The sequence below is a fragment of the Protopterus annectens genome, chromosome 10.part0 (genome assembly GCF_019279795.1).
Source record: "Protopterus annectens isolate FY-2018-M chromosome 10.part0, PAN1.0, whole genome shotgun sequence".
NCBI classification, from domain to species: domain Eukaryota; kingdom Metazoa; phylum Chordata; order Ceratodontiformes; family Protopteridae; genus Protopterus; species Protopterus annectens.
The window spans coordinates 649,989,523-650,012,520 of NC_056744.1; the positions used below are offsets into that span (position 1 = coordinate 649,989,523).

At 44.9% G+C, this 22,998-nt stretch overlaps 1 protein-coding gene across 1 annotated transcript in view; it reads right to left on the reverse strand.

Moving 5' to 3' along the window:
• Nucleotides 1-22,998, reverse strand: part of TTC4 (tetratricopeptide repeat domain 4) — a 331,051-nt gene that overhangs the window by 96,723 nt on the left and 211,330 nt on the right. The gene's annotated exons all lie outside the window — the stretch shown is intronic.

Sequence of the window (22,998 nt, forward strand, 5' to 3'; positions counted from 1 at the left end):
TTGATATACCACATAACTGTGGTGTTGTCCGTCCTTATCAGCAATTGACCCTGTTGAAGAAACGGTCTGAATGTCTGAATTGCCAGTTTTACTGCCAGCATCTCTTTTTGATTTATGTGTAGGCTCAGCTGGTCTTGAGTCCATAAGCCTTGTATGCACTTGTCCAGCATGTGTGCCCCCCAACCGAGGTCTGAGGCATCCGTGGTGATAGTCTGGCTTGGTTGAGGGCTGTGGAAGGGCAGTCCTTTGTTCAATTGACAGGCCTGAGCCCACCATCGGAATTCTTGCTTCAGGCATGGAATTATTGGAATTTGGGTTTCTAGGCTGTGCTTGTGCTGAGACCATAAATTCCTTAGGTACCATTGCAACTTCCTCATATGTAGTCTGGCATGTGGAATCAATATTATGCAAGATGCCATGTAACCCAGGGCTTGCAGGTCTTTCCTTGCTGTAAGCTGGTTCTGCGTTAATGCCATGAAATAGAGTGGTAGGTGCTTCTGCTTTTCTGCTGTGAGGAATGCCATTTGGTTTGATGTGTCCAGTTCTGCACCCAAGAAAGTTATCCTTTGGGATGGTATCAGCCTTGACTTTTTTATGTTGACTGTGTATCCCAGGGCTTGCAGTAGGTGAATGACCTTTCTCAAATCTTTTGTTAATTTGTTTTTGTTGTCCGCTTGTAACAGGCAGTCATCCAGGTAAGGGTAAATTTGAATTCCCTGAAGCCTGCAATGAGCAATTACTGATGCCAGGCATTTCGTGAATACTCTGGGCAGTAGATAAGCCAAAAGGCAATGCTGAGAATTGATAATGCTCTGATCCTGCAAGAAATCTGAGGTATCTTCTGCAATTTGGTCGTATGGGGACATGCAGGTATGCCTCCTTGAGATCTAGAGTTACCAGCCAAGACTCCTTGCCCAGCATGGGAAGAAGCTGCTGTAGGGTCAGCATCTTGAATTTTGGAACAATGAGATATGTGTTCAGAGCGGACAGGTCGAGAATAGGTCTCCATTGGTTTTCCTTTCTTGGCACCAGGAAAAGTCTGGAGTAAAATCCTTGCCCTTGTTCCATAGACGGTACCTTTTCTATAGCTCTCATCCTTAGTATGTGGTCTATTTGTTCTAGAGCGTTTGTCTTTTGATTTGGAGGTAGGTTTGGCAGTCCTCTCTTCCTTGGTAGAGTATGGAAGTGAAACCTGTAACCTTTGTCTATTGTCTGTAAAATCCATTTGTCTCCTGTAATGTAATGCCAGTTTACTGAAAATAAGGCTAGCTTTCCGCCTAAGGGTGCTTCTAGTTGTTCCCTGGTAGGCGGTTTCAGAGCCAAGTCACTGTGATTGTCCTGTGGAAGTGGTAGTGGCTGGATCTGTGGCAGTACTTCGCTGGTTGTTAGGCTGCCACTGACGTCCCCTGTGGGTACCTCTGGATTGACCTCTGCCTCTTGGGTGCCTATTCCTGCCTCTCTGTGCTCTGGTGGTGTCTGGAAAGGACCAATTCTTGGAAGGCCAGTTCCTACTAAACCTTGGAGGCTGGACCTGTAAGAAATCCTTGACTGTCTGGACAGATTTTGCTTTCTCTTCCACCTTCTTCAACACTTGCTGTGCAGGGGAGCCAAACAAACTGTGTTTATCCATGGGAGCATCTAGGAGCTTTGACTTTACATGGTCTGGTAAGGACTGCTCTTTTAACCATGCATGCCTTCTGATCACTGTACCAGTCATAGCTGATCTAAAGGAAGCCTCCAGTGCATCATAGCCATTTTAAGGAATGATTACTGACCTGCTGAATGTTATGTACCATTTCCTGAAGGGACTGTCGGTCTAAAGGTTCAGGCGAGGACAGTTTTTTAGTTAACTGATCTAACATAAATTCCTGATACTGAATCATGTGGAATTGACAGTTTAAGGCCCTAGCCGAAAGAGTAGCAGAAGTATAAACTTTTTTACCCCATCTCTAAGGCCCTAGATTCCCTTTCAGAGGGGAGGGGGTTTTTGGCAGAGGCAGCTGCTACAGCCTTGGGGCCCCTGTGAAATAGTTTCAGGATCGGCAAAAGGAGCCTTATACAAGTGATAATGTGTGTCCGGAACCCTGTAGTATCTGTCGGGCTTAGCAGGGGCCGGAGGAAGTGAATCAGGAGCAGTACAAGCATCATTAAATGCATCATCCACAACTGTAAGTACTGGAGGAATGGCTAAAGGCCTATGCTGTGGCAAATGCAAAAAGGTCCTAAGCCTTTTCCTAGAGTCTGAAAAATCCTGGCCCTGCCATTGAAATTGTTCCCTCATAGCATGCAAGGTTTCCCCAAAAGAAAATTCCTCAGGAGGAGAGGCAGAAGGAATGGAGTCTTCTGCATCAGAGTCCTCATATGGAGAATAAGGGCCTTCTGGAGGGTTTGAATTTTCTGAATCATCAGAAGAGTAATCTGTAGAAACTGGCTCAGGGGGCTCTGCTCTAGGCCTCTTCTCTGGAGGGGGGTGAGAGGCCCTGTCAGGGTGAGGCTGGGATCCCCTGATCAAAGAAATGAGATCCTCTGCTAGACTAAGCATTTGAGTACTAGAGCTAGGCCTGTGAGAGGGGGTTTTAGCAGGCACGGTCTTTGTTGATTTTGCTGTTTTAGCCCTGGTAAAAGCCTTAATTGACATGGATGCAGGGGGCCTAGCAGCTCCACGTGCAGGAGTAGATATATCTAAAGGGATAGTATCCGATAAATCCTGAGAACCTGTAAGAGCAGGTGGAATTTCAGTAGCAGATTCAGCCATGCTGGATGAGGCCTCGGTAGGAGGCAAGCTTTCGGCCGAAGGAAGAACCGAGGACTCTGTTTCAGCCGAAACCGAGACACTCGCAGTTGACTTAACCGCGGTTTCGGCTGAAACCGCGGACCACGAGTGTCTGTCCTTTTCCTTATGCTTTTTAGCTAATTGTGAAGTCGGAGTCTCCGACGGCATGTTGTAAGCAAAAGCGGAGCCGAAAAACTCCTCTGCAAACTCCGACCGATGTCTAAGTGTCCATCGGTTGAAGGAAGCACAGGCTAGACAAGCTGCTACGTCGTGGTCTGGGCCTAAACAAGGTAGGCAGTAAGAGTGGAAATCTTTATGAGGTATTTGTTTCCCACAAGTTGAACAGTTATTCACTTTTTCTGACATCGGCTGAGGCAAGAAAGAGTCCCCAACGGGGTACTTAGCTTTTTGGAAGTCTTCGGTAGTAGCAATCTCTGGTTCTGACCGACCGGCACTTGCGAACAGCTTCTGCTTCGGGCGCCACGCGGCAAGAAAGACTGAGGAAAATGGCGTCGGCTGATGCCTTTATACCCGGTTAACTGCAGCTATGACGTCGGGTGAAGTGCGACATCAGCCGAGGCCAGACCCGGACTTTGGAATCCGGCCGACCGAAGGGCTGCTTGAGGCAGGACAACCCATTTGTTAGGACTGCAGATGCATCCTTGAAGGACATCTGGCAATTCAATGCTCTGATCGTAAAAGTAGCAGAGGTATATACCTTCTTACCCCATCTGTCTAGAGATCTGGAATCCCTGTCTGAAGAGGTTGGATTTTTGGCTATAGTAGCCTTAATACCTTTAGGTCCCTGGGAAATGGTCTCTGGATCCGCAGCAGGATTCTTGAACAGAAATTTGTGGGAATTAGGTACTCTGCAGTACCTGTCTGGTTTCCTAGGGGCCGGGGGTAAAGTATCTGGAGTAAGACTGGCTTCCATAAAAACATCATCTACCACATCCAGGACAGGGGGAATAGCTTATAGCCTGTGCTAAGGCAACTCTAAAAAAAATTCTCAGAGTCTCTTTTTGGACTCAGGGTAGTCCTGGCATTCCCAGCGGAAATTCTCTCAAAGTATGCAAGGTTTCACCAAAAGAAAAGTCCTCTGGAGGGGAGGCAGAGGGAATGGATTCCTCTGCATCAAAATCCTCATATGTTGATAAGGGCATGCACTGTTGATCAGAAGGGTCAGAGTCACCGGACTCCTGGTCTGTAGAATCAGAAAGTAACTCAATTCTTTGTCTCTTAGCAGGGGAAGGCTGGCTTCTCCTAATTAGGGTAAGAAGGTCTTCAGCCATTCTAAGCATTTTTTTTGCGGCATGGGCGCTTGAGCATACACTTTGGTCGTCGGTTTTCTAGACTTAGTGCGTACTCCGAAACTCGGTAGTGTTAGCTAAAACGAAGTTGTCGGTTTAATTCAAACATTGGTAGATCGGAATACACTCTCAGAAGCCGGTGCTTGCACAGTGGCTCCGGACTCATCCAAGGCAGAGACATCTGCAGGTTCCATAGTCGAAGAAGCATCTCATGGCATACCGGACTCCGAATGGGTCTCAGCTGAGGCCTGCGAATCTGTAGAAGAGGGCATCATGGGCTGCAAAGGTGCCTCACTGAGCACCGGCGGACTGGCGACTAGCTTAACGGAAGCGTCTGCAGCTTTGGACCTATGCGGTCTGTCTCTGTCTTTACGTTTTTTCGGAAGATCAGTAGTTGGATGGCTTATCAAAGCCATTTCGGAATATGGAGAACGAAAGCGAAAGAATTTAGCGACAAAGATAGCCAGACAAAGAATAGTTTGGGCGTTAAACAAGGCACAACTCAGACAGCGAGGAACACTGTGGTCTGGGCCTAAACAGGTGACACAGTAAGAATGAAAATCTCTATGAGGTATTTGCTTTCCACAGGCAAGATAATTGTTAACTTTTTCTGACATTGGTTAGAACAAAAAAAAGGATCCCCAAAGGGGTACTTAGCTTTAGAAGACTTCGGGATTACTCGAAAAATGAAAATTTCAGGTAGCAGCCGACTGGCACTTGAGAAAGTACAGTTGTGTACACCTACCATAAATGTAGATGTTCGAGTGCCTTCACTGTTGCAGTCATAACTGTAGGGTGCTCCTGCCGGCAGGCAGCCCGAGGTCGGCCAGAATCCCAAAGTCTGGGTCCGGCGTCGGCTGTACAAGCTAGTACCCTGACGTCAGTACGCTCAGGTACATAGCCCTCAGCCGACGCCATCTTCTCCAGCCTTTCTTGCCCTAGATGTCAGAAGTCCCCAATAAATCAAAAATGAATCCAACAAGGAAACACAAATACACCACAAAAGAGAGAGAGAGAAAGAGGGGATAGGAGGGAGGGAAACACTGACTGCAACAGTGAAGACACTCGAACATCTACATTTATGGTAGGTGTACACAACTGTACTATGTTCATCGTGTTTCACTGTTGGAGTCATAACTGTAGGGTGGAATCCCAAAGCAGTGACAAAAGGGAGGAGGATTAGACAGAAGAAGGGGCAGCAAGAAGACCCTGCAAAACAGCAGAGGCAAAGCCTGCCCTGGTCTTAGAATACAAAGGGAGATTGTAGTGCTTGGAAAAAGTATGCACAGAACTCCAAGTGGCAGCCTCCAAGATATCCTTGGTAGGAACTCCCCTGAGAAAAGCTGTAGAAGTAGCAGCTGCTCTAGTAGAATGACTTCTCACAGTACCTGGAAACTGTTTCCCATGATGAGTGTAACAAAATCTTATTCCATAAGAAATCCATTTGGAAATAGTTTGTTTGGAAATAGCCTTTCCAAGAGAACTGGAGGAAAAAGAAACAAACAATTGGTTAGATTTTCTGAACTCTTTAGTCTTGTCCAAATAAAATCGTAACTGTCTGTGCACGTCCAAGGAATGCAAAATCCTTTCCCTTTATTCTGAGGATTAGGAAAGAAGGTAGGAAGGTGAATTGTTTGATTTAAAGCCACTTTCAAATCACCTTAGGCATGAAAGTAGGATTGGTCCTCAAGGATACTCTGTCCTGGTGGAAAGTAAGGTATGGTTCCACAGCCATGAGAGCTTGCAACTCTGAGACCCTTCTGGCAGAAGTCAAAGCTAACAAAAGAACTGTCTTCCAAGATAAAAACTTAATATCTGAAGATGCAGCCGGCTCAAAAGGAGGCAAAGTAAGTTTTTCTAAAACATAATTAAGATCCCAAGCAGGAACAGGAGGGGTCCTGGGAGGCCTTAAATTCTTAGCCCCACTCAAGAATTGTCTCACCAAAGGATGAGAAAAAACAGGGGGATCAGTATTGAAATGAGCAGAAATAGCAGAAGCATGAATCTTAATGGAAGAAAAGGAAAGCCCATTAGACAAAAGATCCGAAAGGTAAAGCAAGATAGAAGAGAGATCAGGTACCAGAGGGTCCAAGCCTCGGTCCTGCATCCAAATGCAAAATCTCTTCCATTTAGAGGCATAGGATTTCCTAGTGTTAGGCCGTCTAGCTTCCAAAAGAACATCCAAAACTTGCTTGGGAAGACTAGAAGAAATCAAATTCCTTTGAAGAGCCAAGCTGCCAGGCAAAGGGTCTTGAGATTGGAATGTAGCAACTGACCCTGATGCTGGGACAGAAGAGAAGGGTTCAGAGGGAGAATCCAAGGAGGCTCCAAGAACAGGTGCTTTAAAGTTGGATACCAAAACTGTCGAGGCCAATTTGGAGCAATCAAGATGAGGAACTTGGGCTTGTCCTGATTTATCTTTAGTAACACCCGAGGAAGTAGAGGGAGAGGAGGGAAGGCATATCCCGAAAGGTTTTTCCAGCTGAAGGACAGGGCATCCACTTTCCAAGCTGTTTTGTGGAATGACCTTGTGCAAAAGTGAGGCAGCTGATGATTGAGATGGGATGCAAACAGATCTATCAGGGGGCATCCCCAAACTGCAGTAATCCTGCTGAATAAGTTGGTGTCTAGCATCCATTCGTGAGGATCTAAAATGTTCCTGCTCAGGCTGTCTGCTAAGAGATTCTGTTCTCCTGGTATGAGTTGGGCCTGGAGATGTAGATTCAGATTTAGAGCTGTGTCCCATAAAGCCATAGCTAGTCTGCAAAGGGGGTACGAATGAGAACCCCCCTGCTTGTTTATGTACCACATGACTGTGGTGTTGTCTGTGTAAATCAAAAGAGGCCCTGGATGCAAAAGGTTCTTGAAGGCTAGAAGAGCATTTTGAACTGCCAACATTTCCTTCAGATTGATGTGCCAGTGAAGATGATCCTTTGTCCAGGTTCCCTGCTGGCAATTGCCTAGAAAGTGTGCTCCCAAAGCATAATCCGAGGCGTCCGTGGTTATGATTTGAGAAGGTTGAGGAAGACGGAAAGGCTTTCCTTCGTTTAAAGCACACACCCTGGACCACCAAAGGAACTCCTTCTGGAGGCAGGGGATCAGAGGGATCAGAGTGTCCAGATCGTGGTAATGCTGCGACCATACACTTTTTAGATACCATTGAAGCTTTCTCATATGAAGCCTTGCATTTGGAATCAACAGAATGCAGGAAGCCATGTAGCCCAGTGCCTGCAGGAATTTCCTTGCAGTGAGCTGAGGTAGAGTTGCCAAAGTCTTGAAAATTGAAGCCAGCTGTATTTGTTTTTCTGTAGTGAGGAAGGCCCTTTGTAAGGTTGTATTTAAGAGGGCTCCCAGAAATACCATTTGTTGAGAAGGGATCAAATGTGACTTTTTTGTGTTCAGTGAAAATCCCAGTAGGAGGAGAAGACGTTGAACAAAATCCAGATGTTGAAGCAAAAGATCCTTGCTGTCTGCCTGAATAAGGCAGTCGTCCAAATAGGGGTAAATCTGAATCCCCTGGAGTCTGCAATAAGCCACTACTGGTGCCAGGCACTTGGTAAAGACTCTGGGAGCAGTAGATAAACCAAAGGGCAGTACAGAGAATTGAAAGTGTCCCGAACCTGCCTTGAACCTGAGGAATTTCCTGCGTTCCTGCCTGATGGAAATGTGTAAATAAGCTTCCTTTAGGTCCAATGTCACCATCCAGGAGTCCTGAGAGAGCACTGGAATCAGCTGTTGCAGAGTAAGCATCTTGAATTTTGGAATTTCCAAAAAGGTGTTTAACACAGAAAAGTCCAGAATAGGTCTCCATGAGCTTTGTTTTCTTGGAACCAGAAACAGTCTTGAATAAAAACCTTTTCCCATCTCTGAGAGTGGAACAGGCTCTATGGCTCTCATGGCCAGAAGAGCATCCACTTGATTTAAGGCCTCTGACCATTGATGTTTTGGCAGATCTGGCCAACCGAAAGCCCTTGGCAAGGTATGAAAGTGGAATTTGTAGCCTTTTAAAATCACGTCCAATACCCATTTGTCCTGGGTAATATGAGTCCAATTTCTGTAAAAAAGAGAAAGTTTTCCTCCGAGAGGGGCATCCAGGAAAAGAGGTCCTGTAGCCCAACCGAGAGAGTCATTGAGTTTGCTTTCTTTGAGATTGGGATTTGTCTTCTCCCCTTCTAGGTGAAGAAGCAGTCCATTGTCTCGATCTGTAGGAGGCCTGAGCTTGGCCACGACCTCTGGAGCGTCTATATCTTCCCCTTTGAAGCCTGTCAGACGTGGGAAAGGACCAATTTTTGGAGGGCCAATTCCTGGAAAATCTAGGAGGCTGAACTTGCAAGAAATCTTTCACAGTTTGCATAGATTTTGCCTTTTCTTCCATCTTTTTAATAACCTCCTCAGCCTTAGATCCAAAAAGAACATCATGCTGAACAGGGGCATCTAATAATTTAGCCTTAACCTGTTCAGGTAAACTTTGCTCACGAAGCCACACATGTCTCCTGATAACAGTACCAGAGGCTGCGGCCCTGCAAGAAGCATCCAAAGCATCAAAACCACAATGCAAGCTATGTTTGTTCAGTTGTTCAGTTGCATGCAATACATCCTGTAGTTCCTTATCTTCTGCACATGAAGGAAGGGAAGCAAGCTTTTGCTTTAAAACAGACAAAAGAAATTGCTGATACTTAAACATATGAAACTGGCAATTTAAAGCCCTAACAGAAAGGGTAGCAGAAGTATATACCTTTTTGCCCCACCTGTCTAAGGCACGAGAATCCTTCTCAGAGGGAATAGGATTCTTAGAAGTAGCAACTTTAGCAGCCTTAGAACCTTGAGATATAGTTTCAGGATCTGCAGAAGGATTTTTAAATAAGAACAAATGAGACTCAGGAACCCTATAAAACCTATCAGGCTTAGAGGGAGCAGGAGGCATGGAATCAGGATCCAAATTAGCCTCGGAAAAAGCATCATCCACAATTGTCAAGAACAGGAGGGATAGCCAAAGGCCTATGTTGAGGAAGAAGAAGGAATTCTCTAAGCCTCTTCTTGGAAGCAGAATAATCCTGACCTTCCCAATGAAAATGTTCCCTCATCTCATGTAAGGTTTCCCCAAAAGAAAAATCTTCAGGCGGAGAGGCAGAGGGCAAGGAGTCCTCAGCATCCGAATCCTCATAAGGAGGAAAAGAATATTCCTGATCAGAGGAAGAGACAGAAGATATAGAAGCCTGGTCAGAGGAATCCATAGGAACATCCTGTCGAGGCCTTTTCTCAGGGGGGGGGGGGGGTGAGAACCCCTAATCATTGTAAACAAATCTTCAGCCATCCTTAACAATTGCTTCTGTGTCCTGGGAGTAGATTCAGAAGTAGCTTGAGCAGGAGCTTTAGACTTAGCAGGAGTCTTTGTCTTTGCCTTTGAAATAGTGATGTGAGTAGGCCTGAATACCCCCTCAGTAGCCGGTACCTGCACAGTGGTTCCGGACCCATCCGAGGGAGCGACGTCCGAAGGTCCTGCAGCAGATAAAATAGAAGGCCTTGATGGCTCCCCATGGGAGTCCGTATCGGCCATCGGTTCAGAAGTGGCGGACGACAGGGGCTGCAAAAGCGCCTTACTGACGACAGCCGAACCGGACGCCGGCTCCAGCTGCAACGAGTCCTGTTTGGACCTCGGAGGCCTGTCCTTGTCTTTGCGCTTCTTTTGAATTCCGGTAGTATCCGACGACTTTCTATAATTGAAGCGTCTGCCAAAGTAATTCAGAGCCCAGTCGTACCTGCGTTTGATAGTACGAGAATTAAACCTGGCACAGAACCGACAACAAGAAACGTCGTGGTCAGGGCCTAAGCAAGGTAGACAGTAAGAGTGGAAATCTTTATGAGGTATTTGTTTTCCACACGTAATACAATTATTAACTTTTTCTGACATAGGAGGAACAAGAAAAAGATTCCCCAACGGGGTACTTAGCTTTGAGAAGAGAAGTAAGAACTTCGGACCAACAACAACCAAAAACACTGTTCGAAAATCGCCAACCAACGACTTGCGAGCTGCTTTCCACCGCACGGCAAGAAAGATTGGAGAAGATGGCGTCGGCTGAAGGCTATGTACCAGAGCGTACTGACGTCAGGGTACTAGCTTGTACAGCCGACGCCGGACCCAGACTTTGGGATTCTGGCCGACCTCGGGCTGCCTGCCGGCAGGAGCACCCTACAGTTATGACTGCAACAGTGAAACACGATGAACATCTGCTTCTGCTTTGGGCACCCGCTCGGCAAGAAAAGCTGATGTACTGGGAACATTACTCAAGCCCTAACTTTCTAGCCCAACGGTTCCTGGAGTTCATAAATTCAAATGCCATTTAACAGCTAGTCACTGTTCCCACGAGAGGAGAAAATATACTAGATCTCATTATCACAAACATGGGGACAAAATGCTCCACACCGGAAGTATATCCCTCATTGGTGAGATCTGATCATAAACTAATCTCACTGGAAATCCACATCCCGCCCCCACCCCAAACAAAAAAGACCACAGTGAAGAACTTCTCTAAAGCAAACTTCACACTACTCAAGACTGGTGTGGTATCCTTCAAGGCCCCTGAGACAGTGGAAACCACAACCCAAGCTGCGGAAGCCCTTACAAATGCCTTCTATGAACACCTCCAGGACTGCATGGATCAGGCAATCCCAAATAAAACCAAGACTCTTTCCACAAAGGGCAAACGTCCAGTCTGGTGGACCCCAGCCATTAACAAACTTTACAATAAGAGGAGAAAGCTATTACATGATAGAACAAAATCCATAAAAGGGAAGTCACCCCTGATCATTATTAGTAAAAAAATACGAGCACTCATAAAATCAACTAAGGCCAATTTTGAGAGAAAAATTGCCATGGATTCAAAGGACAATCATAAGGCCTTTTTCAGCTATGTTAGGAACCCGGGTGGAAACTCCCAGATATGCTCAGAATTAGTCCAAAATGATACAAAAATCACTGAACCCACAGACATTGCCAACATACTGGCCGACAGGTTCAGTGCAAACTTCACCCCCCTAAAGGAGAGATAACTATCCCAGCAGAGTGTAGCCTCCCAGACATCTCAAATGCGCAGGTGAAAGCTGCTCTCTCTAAAGCTAAAAACACAGCATCAATGGGAACGGATGGTGTCCCCGGCTGTGTGCTACACGAGCTAAATGAGGAATTAAACCCGCACATAAAATCTCAGCCTTACCACAGGATACGTGCCCAAGGAGTGGCGTACAGCAACTGTGGTCCCACTCCACAAAGGCGGTGCCTCTACGGACCCTGGTAATTAACGCCCCATAAGCTTAACAAGTCTAGTCTGCAAAGCTATGGAGAGGATCATAATGGAGCTCATAAACAAAGATATAGGGGACTTGCAGACACTGGACCCGACCCAGTTTGGCTTCGTCAAGGGAAGATCATGCCTTTTGAACTTGGTCGACTTCTTCGAAACAGTCACCAAGGCCATTGATGAGGGAAAGGCAGTCCATACAGCCTACCTTGACCTTGCAAAGGCTTTCGACACAATACCCCACTGGTATTGTAGAAAAACTTACCAGCTTAAATGTAAACCCATATGTCACAAGATGGGTTGCAAACTGGCTTAAGGACAGAACCCACAGGGTTAGAGTTGCTGGCGCTATGTCAGACTCCAAGCCGGTCACAAGTGGTGTCCCACAGGGCTCGGTCCTTGGCCCCCTATTGTTCGGCATCTACTTCTCAGAAGTACAGGCCAACATGGGAGGACTTTGGCTGACAAAGTTTGCAGGCGACTGCAAACTGGGCCATAGTGGAAAGTGCATCGGACACGGATATCCTTCAGAAGGGACTCACGGAAACAGATAGCTGGTGCCAGAGCCATGGCCTGAAGTTAAACGCCAAAAAATGTATAGTCATACCCTTTGGGAAAAACAAGGCAACCCCAAGCTACCATATAGGTGGCAATCCACTAAGCACAGAAGAGGTTATCAGGGACCTGGGGACCCAGGTTGACAGTGGCCTTTCTTTTGACATTCACGTTGCTAAAGTGGTTAGAAAGACCTTCTACATTGCCCACCTGATCATGAAGGGATTCACATCCAGATCTAGTGAGGTCATTGTTCCCCTGTACTCTTCACTTATCAGACCAATGATCGAGTACAATGCCCCATTCGGGATGTATCTCGCCCGACATCTACAGCAATTGGAGACCCCCCAAAAGTTTCTCACCAAAAGGATAAAGGGACTCCAAAATCTGTCATATGCTGCCAGATTGAAGAAACTCCAGCTCTATTCAGTCGCATACCATCTGCTCAGAGGTGACATGTGCCTGACATACAGGGCCATGTCCAACCCAGAGTTAATGGACATGCTCCACCTCAAAAAATCCAAATCCACCAAAACCACTAGAGCAAGTGACTTAAACCTTAGCACGGATATAAATAGGACGTGCTGGAGGGATAGATTTATCACTCAGAGACTCCCTATGCTGTGGAATAGAGTCCCGGTCCATGTGAGGCAGAGCACCTCGCTGGCTCTGTTCAAGAGAAATCTTGACCTGTGGATGGGAGATCGTAGGTTTACCCCGGGAATCATCTCTGTGTCACTGCTGGACAGAGGCACAACAAACTAATGGGTACAGTATTTTTTCATATAAGGGGTGGCGTAAGCCAAAAAAATTCGGGCTAGGCTTATAAATGCCTTGGGGCAGATAGCCTAGTATAAACCTATGAACCTATAATGGCGTTGACTGCCTGTTTTACACCCGACAACCTGACATCATGGAAGAAGCGACAGCATCTGATGCAGAAATCCTATGACTCTGGTATTCGGGCTGACTGAGGGCTACCTGCAGGCAGATAACCCAAGTGTGATGACTGCAACAGTGAAACACAAGAACATCTACATGTTATGTGCTGAGCTTCAAAATTTTACCACGGTGTACCCTTCTGGAAAAGAGCAGAAATGTGTATAAACTATACGCCTATGCAAATATATGTTTTGATGGTAAAGGCTGTAACATACAGAGTTAACATGCAAACCCTCAAGAAAATAAACTGAGAGATAACACAACTGTAAACAATTTCAGCTTCAGCAAGAAGCAGAATATCTAGAGCTAAGAGTTCTTTCTATTGTCTGGAAACAGAAATAATTACAGGTTTCAAATGTAAAAGTGTTTACCAGTTTTATGACTTCCAGTTCTAGGCAACTTCTGAAAGATATGTATTTTTCAAATAGAAAGGTTACATTCTGTTGGTATCTGTTTAGCCTGGGAACTAGAGGCAGGTATCAAATAGTGATGTCATCTAGCTAATCCAGCAGTAATGTGTATTATTAATTTAAGAACTATCTCAGAGAGAAAATCTGTGCATTTTGTATCTTGTCTTGGATTTGAACACATCCATTTCAGCACTTCTCATCTATACTTGCCTAGATCTGTAAGACTCTGATCTCTAGAGATCAGATAGGAATATAGCAAGATTAGTTCAGATGTTTTCTGTATTTATGTGAGACTGTCCTGCAATGTTGTTTTAAAATATTTCCTGTGATTCTGAACTCTTTATGTCACTGTGTTGAGTTATATTGAGTATTGTCTTTTGCTTTTATTATTCATTATTAAATACATTTAAACCTTTTAATTGTGGTTTGTGTACAGATATTTAAGCGAGAGTACTTGCATATGTATTTGGTGACGCTGTACAGGCCACTCAAATAGCCTTGCTGTTGGTCACATTTACCATTTGGAGAATAGTAACATTACACAGCAGAATTGTTCACCCTTTGAGAAGGGCCTTACAGTAGCTCATAAAGGGTGGTTGGTGGCAGTGATGACTACCTTATAGTCTGGGCAGAAGGAGACATAGCTAGTAAACCTGTGCCAGCCTTCCCCAGGAGTGTCTGTGCGTTTGTATATAAATCAAATCTAAGTGTGTGTATGTCAGCTATTTGGGCAGGGACACAAAGCACTGGTTGGACAGAGAGGGTGCTTGAGGTTTTGGCTTGACCACTTGGCTGATATCTCTACCCTATAACTGTCCCAGTGGGTGGAGAGAGAAACCAGCCCCACACTGACTGTGATCTCGGAGTGCTCTAAAGGTAAATTGTAATTTTCTGTGTGTGTATTTGTCATCCTCCCAATGTGCACATCCCTCACTGGTGTTAGTGGTGAGGACTGAGGCTCCTTGATTACTGGGATAGCGCAGGGGTGTCACAGCAAGAATGACTGGTATACTCAAAATTCAAAAGGACAAATACATAATCTACCTTTTAGTAGTTTCTGATTTTTACTGATTTTTATACAAGTCTTCTAGTAGCTTCCAATTTTTATACAACTGAACCCATTTCTGTTGAAGATTCTGTACTAAATCCTATGGATACAAATCTAAATTTTATCTGAAAGACTTATGGATATTGATGGCTATTTTGTTCAATTATAAATTTGATTATAATGAAACTACGGTGTTTAGATGTGACCTCTTTATACACCAGTATTAAAGTTCAAGGTACTGAGTTTGTTAGAAATTATTTGTCAAAGCTCCGTACTAAGTGGCACCAGTTTCTCCAAACTTGGTGATGTCTTGGTGAGAAGAATTTATGACTAAACACTGATTTTTTTTTAACAAGTTTGCATTTATAAATGTTATACAAATGATTTATTTTTCTTTAACCTGGAAAAGTAGTGAAGAGAAATTTAAAGTATTTTACAAAGTTTTAACCACTACAAGTTTTCAAGGTTCACTACAGTGGTTACGGGAATGTGGTTCAATTTTTAGATGTAAATCTTAGTCTAGACTTATTAAACGGGTATTCTCATACTAAAATGTTTAGTACTTTTGTTAACAACTATTTGTTTTTAAAAGCCAGCACCCTTATTGCATGAAAAGGAATGTAATAATTAAGTTTATTAGATTAAGTAGATTAACAAGTGGAGATGATACATGTAGCCTACTTAATGAATCTATTTTTTTCAAAGAGGATACCAAGAGAAATTATTAAATGACATTGTTTTTGATGTTGGAGCTAACAGAATTACTAGGTTTCACCAATTTTGTCCCAGGGACATTAAAATTCCAACAGAAATCAAGTTAGGCAAAGATGTTTTGGTATAGCATTTTCACTGCCGATTTCTATGGATGCATTTGGCATTAAAAATAATTTTCAATAACTGGAAGAAAATAATGGAAAACAAGGATCTTACAAAGATTCTTGGTGATAAACCATGGTTCACTTACAAAATAAAACAGATCATTAAACCAATTGTTGAAAATACAAAAAAAAAAATAGCAGATTTTACAAAAATAATGGTAATGTTTCGATGTCAAGAATGTAAATTTTATAGATATAGATGAGTGTTCCAACATTATTATAAAACATCTGGACAGAGACATTTTTGTTAGCAATAGATTTAATTATAATGCAAAAAGTGTCATGTGATTCATGCACTGGTTTTTATGTTGGAAAAACATTAGAAAAATGCAGAAAGGAATTTATGAGCACTTACAAGCTATTAAAAACAATACTTTGGTGTGTTTTGCTAAAGTGTTACTAGTGTATGTACAGTTTTCAAAAAATTTTCATTTTTGACTCTGTATAATGTATTATTAGAGCCACTAGGGGGTTACACAAATGTAGTACTTGAAACCAAGAAGCCCAGTAGCAAGTGCTTTTGTTGAGATAAGCTACTGGGGTTAAATGATTATATTAACATGGAATGTTTTTTGAAAATTCAAAGAATTGAGAATTAAAAAAATATTATTTTTAAGTAGCAGACTTGCAAAATCAAGTAAGTCAAGTCTGATTTTATATTTATTTTTTCATTAAAGAAATGTTTCTAACAGGAAGTGACATTGTGTTACGACTATCATGTGATTTTAGAGGAAGTTAAGGTTTGCATGGCAATGAAGTTGTTCTGATGAAAGCTTAGTCATTAATTAAAGATAACAAAAGCTCAAAAAACTATTACATTGCTGTTCCTTCCTTCCTGTGGGCACTTTTTTGTTTTTCAGAATTCGTAAATGTTCTGCCATTTTGGGGGACTAAAGGCTGAGGGTCAGTCAAGGTGATTGCAGGCAGCATTTAACATTTGCTCCAAGGCTGGCATAATAAAGGGAAAAGGCACAGCATAAGACAAATCCACCTGCTGCACATTATATCATCACTTTAGTTTAGTAGGAACATCAACTCGTTGCCACAAAAATACATAATTTATCCTGGAACTAGTCTTAGAAAAGGAAAAAATGGAATTGAAGAGGGCAAACTTTCCTTTGAAAAAGGGTCTTCAGCTTGAGAGTCAAAGAAAGAAAAAGCCCACTCTCGACGCCAGAATCCTGTGACATATTTTCTCAAGAATGATTTCTGCTCTCCAAGATAGAAAGCCTGCAATAAACTCCTGGCTAAGGTAATAAAAACATTCTTATGAAACAAAATGTCTTTGGGTGAGCAATGTCTAACTTAATTTTTTTCTAGGGACATCCCTGGAAGGAGACCGACAAAGATGGCATTTCATGGCAAGAATTCAGTTTCCCCAGCCCCTCTGAGAAGAGCCTCCCGGGGGAACTCCCAGACCCAAAGATGGTTCTCCCATTCCCAGATGGGTCACTGAACAGCTGCAGAGGATTTGGCTAACTCCCAGTCCACAGTGGCAGAAGGGACTACACCAGAGGAATCCAGAAAAAACAGCGAGTGGTCTGAAAAACAACAAATGGCTACTGCAGGGTCACTAACATTGGCTGAGCCTGCGGTGTCGACAAGGGGCACTATTCTGTTTTTTTTCCAGGTACAATAGGAGAAGAAAGGTACAGCTGTGCACACTTACCATAAATGTAGATGTTTGAATGTATTCACTGCTGCAGTCCTAACCAGTGGGTTATCCGTCTCCCGGTAGCCCTCGCGCGACCAGAATACCAAAGGTAAGTAATAATGACATCGGTTGTCATCAGTTGTAAAGGATGTCATGGCGTCCGATATAAAAGGAGGCAGCTGACGTCACTTCCTCAGTCTTTCTTGCCATAGCAGTCAAGAGCCCCCAGGGAAAAAACGCTTAAACCAAATTTAGCCTGTACCTTAAGAAAAGAGAAAAGGGGGAAGGAGGGAGGGAAAGCAGGACTGCAACGCTGAATACACTCGAACATCTACATTTATGGTAAGTGTACACAACTATACTATGTTCTTCGTGTTTCACTGTTGCAGTCCTAACCAATGGGTTGATTACCAAAGCCCAGAGAAATGGGAGGAGGAACCAACAGAATCAAGGTTTGGAGATAATGCCCTGCAGGGCAAACCCTGCCCTGGTCTCTAGAAAACAAAGGCAAATTATAATGCTTTGTGGAAGTGTAAATAGAAGACCATGTGGCAACCTCCAAAATGTCTTTAGTAGGGATACCCCTTAAAAAGGCTGCAGAAGTGGAAGCCGCTCTAGTTGAGTGGGTCCTAAGCCCTTGAGGAGAAACCTTGCCATGAAAGGAATAACAAAAAAGTAATACAATGAGCAATCTATTTAGAAATGGTTTGCTTAGAAATAGCCTTGCCCTGGGCTCCAGGGGCAAAGCTGACCAATAACTGAGCTGATTTCTGAAGATCTTTAATCCTGTCCAGGTAATACCGGTGCTGCCTATGCACATCAAGAGAATGTAGGATCCTTTCACCTCTATTTCAAGGATTAGGAAAGCAGGTAGGAAGGTGTATGGACCGATTAAGAGTCAGGCAAGAAACCACCTTGGGCATAAAGGAGGGGTTGGTTCTCAGAGAGACCCTATCTGCATGGAAAGTAAGAAAAGGCTCCACAGCCATCAAAGCATGCAGCTCCGAAACCCTCCTTGCTGAAGTTATAGCCAAAAGGAAGGCAGTCTTCCACGAGAGAAACTTTAAATCTGCAATGGCAGCTGGCTCAAAAGGAGGAAGAGTGAGTTTCTCTAGAACAAAATTAACATCTCAGGCTGGAGTAGGCACCCTTCTGGGAGGTTTTATGTTGCAAGCACTTCTGAGAAACATTTTCATCAGATGATGAGAGAAAAATAGAAGTTATGTTCTTACCATAACGTTCCATGTTAGTTGTCTTCTTCTCGCCTTCTTCTTGCTGGATGGGTTCGGAGCCGACCTCGGCCCGACTGCCACTCTAAAAGCTCGAGAGTTGGTTCCACCGGCTCGAGGCTCCCCTTATATCCCACAATGCTAGGCGAGAGTTACCTCAGATCTCGTTTGTAAGCTAACCCCAGCTTATAATAGTAACAGAATAACTGTAAAACAGAATCCACCTCTAACAACAGGAAGAAAGAAGGGTGACCTATATCCTGAACCAGGAAATATGCATAATAGCATATGTCTAAGAAAGAGGTGGTAGAAAGAGAGGTCACAATCAGAACTCCTCTAGGTCTGTCCAGGCCAGGGGGAAGGAGGGTGGGATGCAAGAAGAAGGCGAGAAGAAGACAACTAACATGGAACGTTATGGTAAGAACATAACTTCTATATGTTAAGTTGTCTATCTCGCCTTCATTCTTGCTGGATGGGACCGCGTCCCTAGCACCTTGTCCCGGGTGGCCTAACGGAACAGACTCCTGAGAACAGTGGAACCAAAGTTAGCTCTATGCCTAGAAGCTAAATCCAACTTATAATGAGAAATGAAAGTGTGAGGAGTAGCCCAAGTAGCCGCTGCACAAATGGTGTCGATAGGCAGTCTGTCTTGGAAGGCTAAAGAAGTAGCCAAAGCTCTGGTGGAATGAGCCTTAGGTTTATCAGGCAGCTTTTGATGTCTAATTTCATATACAAGGGAAATCAAAGATGTTAGCCATCTGGATAATGATACCTTTGAAACTGAAAGTCCTTTTCTGCTCTCCGCATAGGAGACAAACAGCTGATCAGATTTTCTGAACTGTTTAGTTCTATCCAAGTAGTACCTCAATTGACGGTGAACATCCAGGCAGTGTAATTTTTGTTCAGACCTATTGGAATATTCTGGAAAAAGACCGGTAGATCAATGCTTTGATTCAGATTTGACGTCGAGACCACTTTAGGCAAAAAGGACGGGTTAGTTCGTAAGGATACTCTGTCCTTATGAAACAAAAGATAAGGAGGACGACAGCTGAGTGCTTGAAGCTCTGAAACTCTTCTAGCTGATGTAATAGCTACCAGAAAAAGAGTTTTCCATGATAATAATTTTAAAGAACAGGAGAATGCAGGTTCGAAAGGGGGAAGAATCAAAGAAGCAAGAACTAAATTTAGGTCCCAAGGAGAAGGAGGATTTCTTATAGGAGGTCTGAGAAGAAAAACTCCTTTCAAAAAAGCTTTGCAGAGCTTGTGGGACATTAGGGCAGATTCAGAAATACCCACATGAAAGTTAGAAATAGCTGCCAATTGAACTTTAAGTGTAGAGGGAGATGAACCTGCATGGAAGAGTTCAGCTAGAAAATTGAGGACTAGTTGGATGGAAGCAGTGAAAGGAGCTATGTCCTTTCCTTGAGCCCAATATGTGAAGCGTTTCCACTTACTCAAATAAATCTTTCGAGTGGAAGATTTATGGGAAGCTATCAAAATATCTCTAACACAGTGAGATAATTGAGGAAGCCTGGCTAAGGTTGGAACTGGAGGAACCAAGCAGTGAGGTTCAGAGAGGGGAGGGAGCGATGAAACTGACCCGACTGATGGATCAAAAGATCTGGAACTAGGTCCAGATTCCACGGTCGCTCCAAGAGAAAACGATGTAGAAAGGGGAACCACACTTGTCGAGGCCAGTAAGGAGCAATGAGGATCAATGAGGCCTTCTGAGCGATAGCTTTCTGTATTACTTGAGAGATCAGTGGGAAAGGAGGAAATGCATACAGAAGTCCTCGGGGCCAAACTTGGACTAGAGCGTCTCTGCTGGGTTGGCCTGGTAAAGGGAATAGAGTGAAATATTCTCTGCACTTGCTGTTTTGGGGAGTAGCAAAAAGATCGCAGCAAGTCTGACCCCACTTGAGAAAAATTTCTCTGACTACAGAGTCTTTCAGAGACCACTCGTGAGGCATGAGTATAGCTCTGCTCAACTTGTCCGCAATTTGATTGGACTTCCCGGGGATGTGCGTTGCTATCAGAAACCGCTGAGAAGAAATCGCCCATTGCCATAGTCTGAGTGCTTCTCGACACAGGGGGTATGATCTGGTTCCGCCTTGTTTGTTGATGTACCACACTACAGACATATTGTCTGTCTGGATTGCAATCGTTCCCAAGGGAAGAGAGTCTTGAAGAGCTTGCAACACTAAAAGCACTGCTCTCATCTCCAGAACATTTATGTGCAAGTGGCATTCGTTTGGTTGCCATGTGCCCTGGACCGTCCTGCCCTGATAATGCCCCCCCCACCCGATCAGGGAGGCATCCGTTGTCAGAGTAGCAACCGGAGGAGGTGGAACAAAGGGTCTTCCCGACAAGAGCTGAGGGGAAGACATCCACCACATGAGATGCTTTTTGCACGCTTGCGTGATCATAATGGTGTGAGACATTGGAAGTTCCTGGTATGACCATTGAGTAAAGAGCATCCATTGAAGGATCCGCATGTGGTATCTGGCTAATGGAAGCAGAGGTATGGCCGCTGCCATAATTCCCAACACCTTTAGAACTAACCTGGCTTTGATTCTGTTGTTGTTGAAAAGGAGTGATACCAATTTGTGAATGTCTGTTATTCTCTGATGTGTTAGTCTTGCAGACATGTTTATTGTATCTAGATTTGCGCCTATGTAGGTAATAGTACGACAAGGCGACAAAACAGACTTTTCGCAATTTATTGAAATACCCAGCTTTTGACAAACGCGAAAAGTGTAATCTCTGGCCATCAGAAGGAGATGCTTGGTGGGAGCTGTGAGGAGCCAGTCGTCCAAATATGGAAACACCTGGAATCCTTGTCGCCTCAGGTGAGAAGCTACCACTGCCATGCATTTGGTAAACACCCGGGGGGGCAGTGGTGAGACCAAAGGGCAGGGCCCTGAACTGAAAATGACTGGTTCCCAGCCTGAAGCGGAGGAATCTTCTGGAGCGTCTGTTCATCTTTATGTGATAGTACGCATCCCGAAGGTCTATAGAGCACATCCAGTTTCCTTTGCCCAAAAGGGGAAGGATGGATTGCAGCGTGACCATCCAAAATCTTGTTTTCTTGACTGATTTGTTCAAGACACTGAGATCCAAAATTGGTCTCCAGTCCCCTGTTTTCTTTGGAACTAAAAAGAACCTTGAGTAGATTCCGGATCCTTGCTGGTTTGCTGGAACTGGCTGAATTGCTCTTTTTGCAAGCAGTTTTGAAATCTCCAAAACTGCTAAATCCCTTTGAGCGGGTGGAACATCTGGAAGGGATTTTTTTGACTGATTTGGAAAGCGAAGAAAGGAGATAGAATAGCCTTCGGAAATGATGGACTGTACCCATTTGTCTTGAGTCAGGGATAGCCAGGCTTCTGGGTACAGTGACAATCTTCCCCCGACTGCCTCCGAAGATGGGCAGTCGGGCAACACCTCAGGGATGCTGAAAAGGCTTGTCAGGAAAGACTTCCCGATTGCCCTGGTTCTGCGGACCCCCCCTGCCCCTAGGGCGACGTCTACCATTATTATTCCCGCCTCTGCCTCTGGCGGAAAATGACTCTGTCGCCAGGCGAAGTCCCTTGAGATTGTTTACGGAACCACATCTTTCCACCTTTCTGGCCTTTGGGGTAAGGCCTGGAAGGAGTAGAAAAACGGACTCCGACGGCAGAAAGGGTCTTGCCATCAGTCTCGCACCTAGTCAAGGTTTCTTTCACTTGAGGACCAAAGAGGGATGATCCATCAAACGGGAGTTCGTGAAAGACGCCTTGAAGGGGTCCGCAAAATTGCATAGCCGCATCCAGGCATGCCTACGTAAGGCCACACCTGTCCCTGCGGCTCTGCTCGCTCCATCAGCCGCGTAAGAAAGAAGGCACATGGAGGAGTTGGTTATGGAATTAAGGGTAGCCAGCTGCGTGTACATCTTATCTTGAAACCCGCAGCTGTAGGGTCCTTTAACATTTCACTCGCTTCCTTGATCAAGTCCCTTTGAAGACGCAGTAAAATGGCACAGGTAGTTCAGCTTAACGCATGGTAAATGTCGCTGACGAGAACATCCGCTTCCGTACCTATCCATGGACCTAGATTCCTTGTTAGGTGGATGGACAGGTACTGAAGGATCAGCTAGCTCCTTCTTAGTGGCAGCAGCTACCACCATAGCATCCACAGAAACTCCTTTTGTTAAAAACTGTTTGTCTGCTGGAGCTGTTATGAACTTGGAGGGTCTCCTGGGAGTGGGGTCCACTGAATCAGGAGCCGTCCATGCCTTCTTAGCAACCACCTGCATGAGGGGGTCAAGGGGGACACCCAGGAGGTGGAAGGACGAGAGCCAAACGCCTCAAGATACACAGATTCGTCCTCCGAAGGGTTGAGGGCTGGCCAATTTCCCCTCTGTTTCAGGATCTCCAGAATGTCTGCAAATGAGACATCTTCAGAAGGGGAACGGGGGAACCCTCAGAATCATCCAAATCTGTGTCTGACGTGATGGACTCAGGTGAGTCAATGTGTTTCCTCTTACACTTCCTCTTCCGAGGGGGCTCTTCTGCCAAATCAGGAGAGGCCTCGGAAGAGGATGAAATCCCCACAGGGGTTTCCTGAGGAGCTGGCTCTCTGCGGTCCGGGATGAGGGAGTGAGTCGACTTAGCCTGAGGCACCATAGAGGGAGGGGCGGACGGAGCCGACTGTGGAGTAGAGCCAGGCTCTAACACACTCCGCATGACCTCGAATGCACCCCTGTCAGGCAGAGCCAGAGGTCCCCGCCCGAGAAGCTAAGAACCCCTCGGCACCGACAATGATGGCTCCGAGGCCGATGTCGGAGCCGAACTCACCAGCGCCAAGCACCGAGAGGAGAGGGGGTCGGACAAGGGTCCGATGCCACTCACCCCTCGAGCCGACGA